Consider the following 6,602-nt stretch of genomic DNA (forward strand, 5'->3'; position numbering starts at 1 on the left):
ATTCGTTTCTTAGTGTTTCAGGAACTGGTGGTGCTCCCTGAGTCCAAATAGAATTAGTTATTTGAGTTTTTTACTTAGACTTCCCTCTTTAGTTTATTGTGTTTGGAACCTCAGTACCAGAGAGAGAATTAAGGCTGATAGCCTCATCCATTACTTCTTCCTTTATCTGATTGTCTGAATTGCCCTCTTCTCCAGTTTCTCCTTCTTCCACTGTTTCCATTATAGCTTGGTCTTCAGCAGCAGCCATGGCATTGATTTGCTTTTGTTTGCACACATGACCATGGAAATACTTGTCCCCACACTTCCAACATAACCCATTATTCCTCCTATTATCAAATCCCTTATTTCCTGGAGCAGAGTAATTTGCTGGCCCTGCTCCCTTAGTTCCCAAAATTGGAGTGCGAGTGTTTGTCTGTTGATGATTTTCATAGGCGGATCCTCTACCCCAAGGAGTCTTTCCCTTCTTATTCCAAGTTTCAATCACCTTTTCTTGATGCCTAGCTTTTTCCACAGCTTGACTTAGGTTGTAGGGATTCAACATCTTCACTGTATGCCTTATATCCTCCTTAAGGCCTTCTACAAAGAATTCTAAGAAGAATTCCTCTGGTATTGTAGGGCTTCTAATTAGAACCCAAGCCTTTAGATCCTCAAACTTCTCCAAATATTTATTAAATGTTCCCCTTTGTTCTATCTTCTTAAATTACCAATGAGATTGAAATTACTATTGTCTGCATCTTGGAACCTTCTACAGATTTCTTCACAGAGTTCTGGCCATCTAACATTTCCTTTGCTCAACTGATAGGAAAAGTACCAAGCTTCTGCCCTTCCTTTGAGATGCAACACTGCTTCTTCAAGCTTCTGTTCTGGCATGGACAAGTGGTTATAATGGAAATATCTCTTACATTTCCTCAGCCATGAACAAGGGTCAGCTCCCACAGCACCATCAAAATAGGGAAATTCCACCCTTGAGTTGTAGCTGCTATGGTTGTTATGGTGATTTCGATCATTGGTCAAAACAACAGGGATCTCCTCCCTTCTAAGGCTATTTCCCGGTTCTCCCTGCTTATGGATCTCCATCGGAGCACTCCCCAATATTCCTGCATGATTAGGCAACAATTTCTCCATCAACACATCGAGCTTCCTTGCCAAATCATCAAATTTGGCATCTGTAGACTCAGCTTTCTTATTTTCCTCTGTAATATGGTTATGTAGCAGTGCTGCTAACTTCTTTAGACTGTCTTCCATGGATTTGGATCTCGTTTCTGTAATGGTCATGATCGTAGGGCTAGGAATTGCTCTGATACCAAATGTAATGCTTGAATGAAAATTAATGGCAAAAGAAAGAAATTCGAGCTTTTATTGATGAAAACAAATGTGTTACAACTCAGTAGTACAATCAAGCTAGGATCTCAAGCTTGGAACTCGAACTTCAATGGTGGATTACCCTAGAAATAAAAAATGAAGTGAAAGAGAGAAGAGAAGAGAGGAACGAAGAAAAGAGGAGGGAAATGAATTACCAGATAATTTTGCATGCCTATCTCTGTCCAGCTCTTAGGAATATAAAGCCCAATTTGTTACAACACAGCCCACTACTAACTAATTCTGTTACAATCCACTAACTAACTAAGAACCCATTATCCATCCTTTGTAAGAACTAATCTAGCCCTTCATTTAGTAAGCTAACTTCTAATCCCATCCATTAAATTCATGCAGCTAACACAACACGTGTAAAATCTGAAGGTCTAATAAACTGCCACGTCACTCTTCTCATTTTTATCTTTTAAACGTTTCTTCAGCTCACTTTCCAAATCTAAACCCTAATTTTACTCCTTTACCAATTTAGAGATAGTCTCCTTCAGATATAACATTTTTCATGGCTTTTACAATCTACACTACCTGTTTTCGTTTTCTTTACTATTGTGTTTATGCGTTCTTTGAGCCAAAGGTTTATTGAAAACAACACATCTAACTTGACATAATAAGATCCAAAGGTTTATTGAGAACAATACATCTACCTCGACATAATAAGATTAAGGTCTACGTACACACTATCCTTCCCAGACCTTACTGTGTGAGATAAGCCGAGAAAGCATAGGTGTTCGGAAATTCATAGTTTGTAGAGGTAATTAAATTTGAATTTCTTTGTTCATTCAAATATATGACTTAGTGATTAATAAAATAAGCGAACATAATTAAATATATTATAGTTCAAATAGGAGACTGAAAACCTTAGATATCTTTTAATCTGCCCAAATTTCATCCAATGTTTAACAATTCGTATAAGTAGAAATACCGTATTTCCCTCTTATGTATACGCAGTGCAAAACTGTCCTTGTTGCTTGCAATTCAAATACATATACCTAGTTTCACAATCTTGACTTACACGATTATAAAAATAAAGTTATTACATTAAATATCATGTTGAGTTCATTTTTTCCCTAAAGTTGATATGGGAAGTACTAAAATGTTAAAAGTTGAAATACTTAGTTGAAAAAGAATGTTTCAATAGATTGAAATATAATAAAACATACCAGAATGTTAATTTATAGGCTTTAGTTTTAATGTTGTAGTTGGAATAATTTCCAAAGAGCCAGATATTCTTGGATTAATACATGTGAAAAGAAAAAGGTCAAATGTTTCTGACTAAAGAAACGAGTAGCAATAAGGTTGACACAGAGATTTTGCTTTTGCGTGCGGCGAAGTTAAAGTCTCTATGTGAGATTTTAATTGAATAAACTCGTATTTAATTCTTCCGATCGTTGAAGAAACTTTACCGTTTGTAATAGACTTGAAGTTTGTCTGGAAAGTCACAGGAGTACGTGTTATAAAATAATAAAAGAAAGAAGAATATTGGAGATCAAAGTAGACAGAGAGAATTTTTATTGATTTTATATGATTTGTAATGGAATAGAACTCCTCTATTTATAAGGGAAAAGTGACTTAGACATACAATAGCAAACTCTAAATTCTCTCTAAAAGATAGACATTCATCATAAATAAAATAATATTTATAACACTCCCCCTTGAATGTCTATTCAACAGATAATGTGCCTCATTAAAACCTTAACTAAATTAAAATCCAGTTGAAAAAAATTCCAGTGAAGGAAAAAGAGTGCACATATCTAACAATACGTCTTTCAGTTGCCTCATTAAAATTTTTGTATTGGAAACCCAGTGGGATAAAACATTGTAAGGGAAAAAAGTACAACACGTATTTACTCCCCCTGATGAGACAATCATTCACATCCTTGAGTCTTCGCATTCTAATCTTGTGCACCACCTTCAAAAGATCGTTGGTAGATGTTTGATAAAAAAATCAGCCAATTGACTTGAATGGATATGTTGTATCTTGGAATCATCATTCTTGATAGATATGTAATATGTCTATATAGTGTCGTGGAATGCCTTTTTCAACATCTCCATGGAGGTAAATACTCCCGCAATCGCATTATCATGCTTATAGTTATAGCACGATACATATGTGCACAAATTGTACTTAGGATGTGGTACATCAGGACCAAGAATTGTATATACTTTAAGCGATTTAAATCCTTCGGAGATTGTCATATAAGTTAAGTCATATAAGCCACATAAACAAACTTTAGATGCATATCAAGTTTTCATATCATGCTAGACATATAAAATAGATAAAAGTGATTGCACATACCATTGACTTTATACATTCAAATATTTGAACCGCATGTCCAAAACTAGTTGTCTTTCATATGAAACTAGTTATACTTGAATTGTTTCTCCAGACTTAAGTGTGTGTGTGTGTGTGTGTATCGTTATTATAGATATAGTCGATGAACATTTTTTATCAGTTCCAACCTCCTTTTTTAATATAAAGACATAACATAGATATCCTTCTTTCATATTTTTAGGTACTTGAACCTGTTCTAAGATTTTATGAAGTATTATGTCATGTGATTTTCTAGATCACTTGCCTCCTTATTAATATCGTTTTGGTCATTTGCTCTTATTCTTTATTAAGAATTTTATTTGAAACTGATTTGTCTATACGCTTTAAGTGTACTATAGACTTTGTCCTTCTATCTTATACGCTTTAAGTGTACCATAGACTTTGAGCAAGTTACCTCGCAAATACCACGTTGCAGGTTAATAATTATCGCTCATGTAACCATCTCATAGATATATCTTATGTGGTATACATAACAGGCGAATGAGCCTATATTCACCTTTGATATTTCCAGCATTCTTGGGATTAAATCCCAATTTTAGCTGGTCTATTAATTAGTGAGAATAAACGACATAAGAGAATTCGTAAAGAACTTTCTAGTTCATTAATACTTACCCATGTGAATTCTCTTTTATTGTAGCACATCATACTTAAATTAACTGACTAAGCAAATTATGCCAGTTAACTGACTAAACCAATTGTGCCAACTAGATAAATTATCAATATTGATAAACTCAGGTTTACACCTGGCATGCGCAATTATCAATAAACTCCAAATTTATTATGATATGAATTTTTATACCAATAAACTTTTACTTTAATGTGCCCTTTTTTTATTTGTGTAGTACAAACAGGTGAATAAAACGGGTAGCTTTTTACATACATATTACCCCCGCTACAAGTTGTAGTAGGGGTGTGCAGTCGAATCAGTTTATCGATAAATCGAATCGATTATTTGTTATCGGTTTATCGATTTCGATTTCGATTTCGAAATTTTTCTTATCGAGTTATCGATTTCGATTTTGTCCTCTTCGGTTTTTCTTATGAAGTTTGAAAGAATTCATTGATTTTGAACCTCTGGAGCATTGGCTCGAGTTGTGAAGTGAATTGTAAAGTAAAAGTGAGAAAGAGAAGAGATCATTATGTTGTCACCCTTGTTGGGCTATTGTTGATGTATTTGTTATCTTCCTTGCCGGGATGTTGATGCTATTGATGTTGTTCCCTTGCCGTGATTTAATTGTTGACGTGTTGCTCCCTTGCCGGGATTCTTATTGCAAATTTCCTTTATTTCCTTGCCCTATTGTTTGTGATTGTTGTTTGGGTGAGGAAGAGCGTAAAGCACGAAGGGTGATGCCGTGTATTGTTATGGTGAGAGAGGGTAAAAGCACGAAGGGTGATGCCGTGCACTTATTGCCGTTTGTTATGATTCTTGTTGTTATCAGTTCAAGTGCATTAATTATCTTATTTCACTATTACTGTGATTCTTTATGTTGGCATTTTCCTTTATTATGTTACTTGTTATTATTGGCTCGATGTATCCTTGCGCAACACTATGCCTTGAATTTATGCTGTAATTGCTACATGTTTATGTGACTTAATTGCTACTTGACATTTAGTATACTAAATATTAAATTGCCTATTTGCTCCTTAAAGTCCATAATTACTTGCTACTTGTCATTATTTATTTTTCCTCAGTGAATCATAATTATTGTGTACTTTGTTGTTTTATGAATTCGTATTAATTGTTGCGATTGTTGGAGTAATTTCATTTGGAAGAACTGTTAATATAATGAAATAGGAGCGGGTGGTACGCCTACCACAAGATATAATTAAATGGGAGCGGGTGGTACGCCTACCCAAGATATAATGAAATGGGAGCGGGTGGTACGCCTACCACAAGATATAATAAAATGGGAGCGGGTGGTATGCCTACCACAAGATATAATAAAATGGGAGCGGGTGGTACGCCTACCACGAGATATATAATGAAATGGGAGCGGTGGTACGCCTACCACGAGATATAAGAAAATGGGAGCGGGTGGCACGCCTGCCACGAGATACAGGAAATGGGATCGGGTTGCACGCCTGCAACGAGATGTGTACTGATAGTGAGATCTACCTTTGTTTTTCTTATTCTTGTTAGTGGTTGGATTTTGATTCCTTTATAGTTCTCTTGATATTCTGTTTTTACCTGTTATTCCCCGAAGTATGTTTCCCCCTCCCATCTTTATTTGTTTATTTCTGTTTTACTTTCCGCTGTACATTATATAACTGCACAGGTTTATGTGGTAGTCTGGTCTAGCCTCGTCACTACTTCGCCGAGGTTAGGCTAGGCACTTACCAGCACATGGGGTCGGTTGTGCTGATACTCACAGATCCAGGTCCCGGAGTAGCATTTGGTCATCAACAGTAGATTGGGAGCTATCCTTCAGTCCGAGACTCTGAGGTAGCCTTGCACGCGTCCGCAGGCCCGGCGTGTGATGACCCGACCCGTCGTCTCATGTGTTACTGCTCCGTTTCCCCCAATTTATGCTTCTTCATATTTCGTTATCGGTATGTGGTGTGTGAGAGTTTATTTGGATTGGCTTTGATAAGAAATGAGACACTTAGTCTCTTTAAGGAAGGCTTAAGTTGGAAAAGTCAACCGGATGTTGACTTATGAGTTATAGGGCTCGGATGTGATTTCCGGTGATTCGGTTAGCTTCGGGGGATGATTTGTGACTTAGGAGTGTGATCGAAATTTATTTTAGAGGTCCGGTGTAGAATTAGGCTTGAATTGGCGAAGTTAGTATTTTGGCGAATTCCGGTTGATAGGTGAGATTTTGAGCCGAGGGTCGGAATGGAATTTCGAGAGTTGCTGTAGCTTCGATATGTGATTTGTGATGTGTGTGCAAAATTTCAA

This window comes from Nicotiana attenuata, chromosome 1, assembly GCF_001879085.1.
Source record: "Nicotiana attenuata strain UT chromosome 1, NIATTr2, whole genome shotgun sequence".
Taxonomy (NCBI): domain Eukaryota; kingdom Viridiplantae; phylum Streptophyta; class Magnoliopsida; order Solanales; family Solanaceae; genus Nicotiana; species Nicotiana attenuata.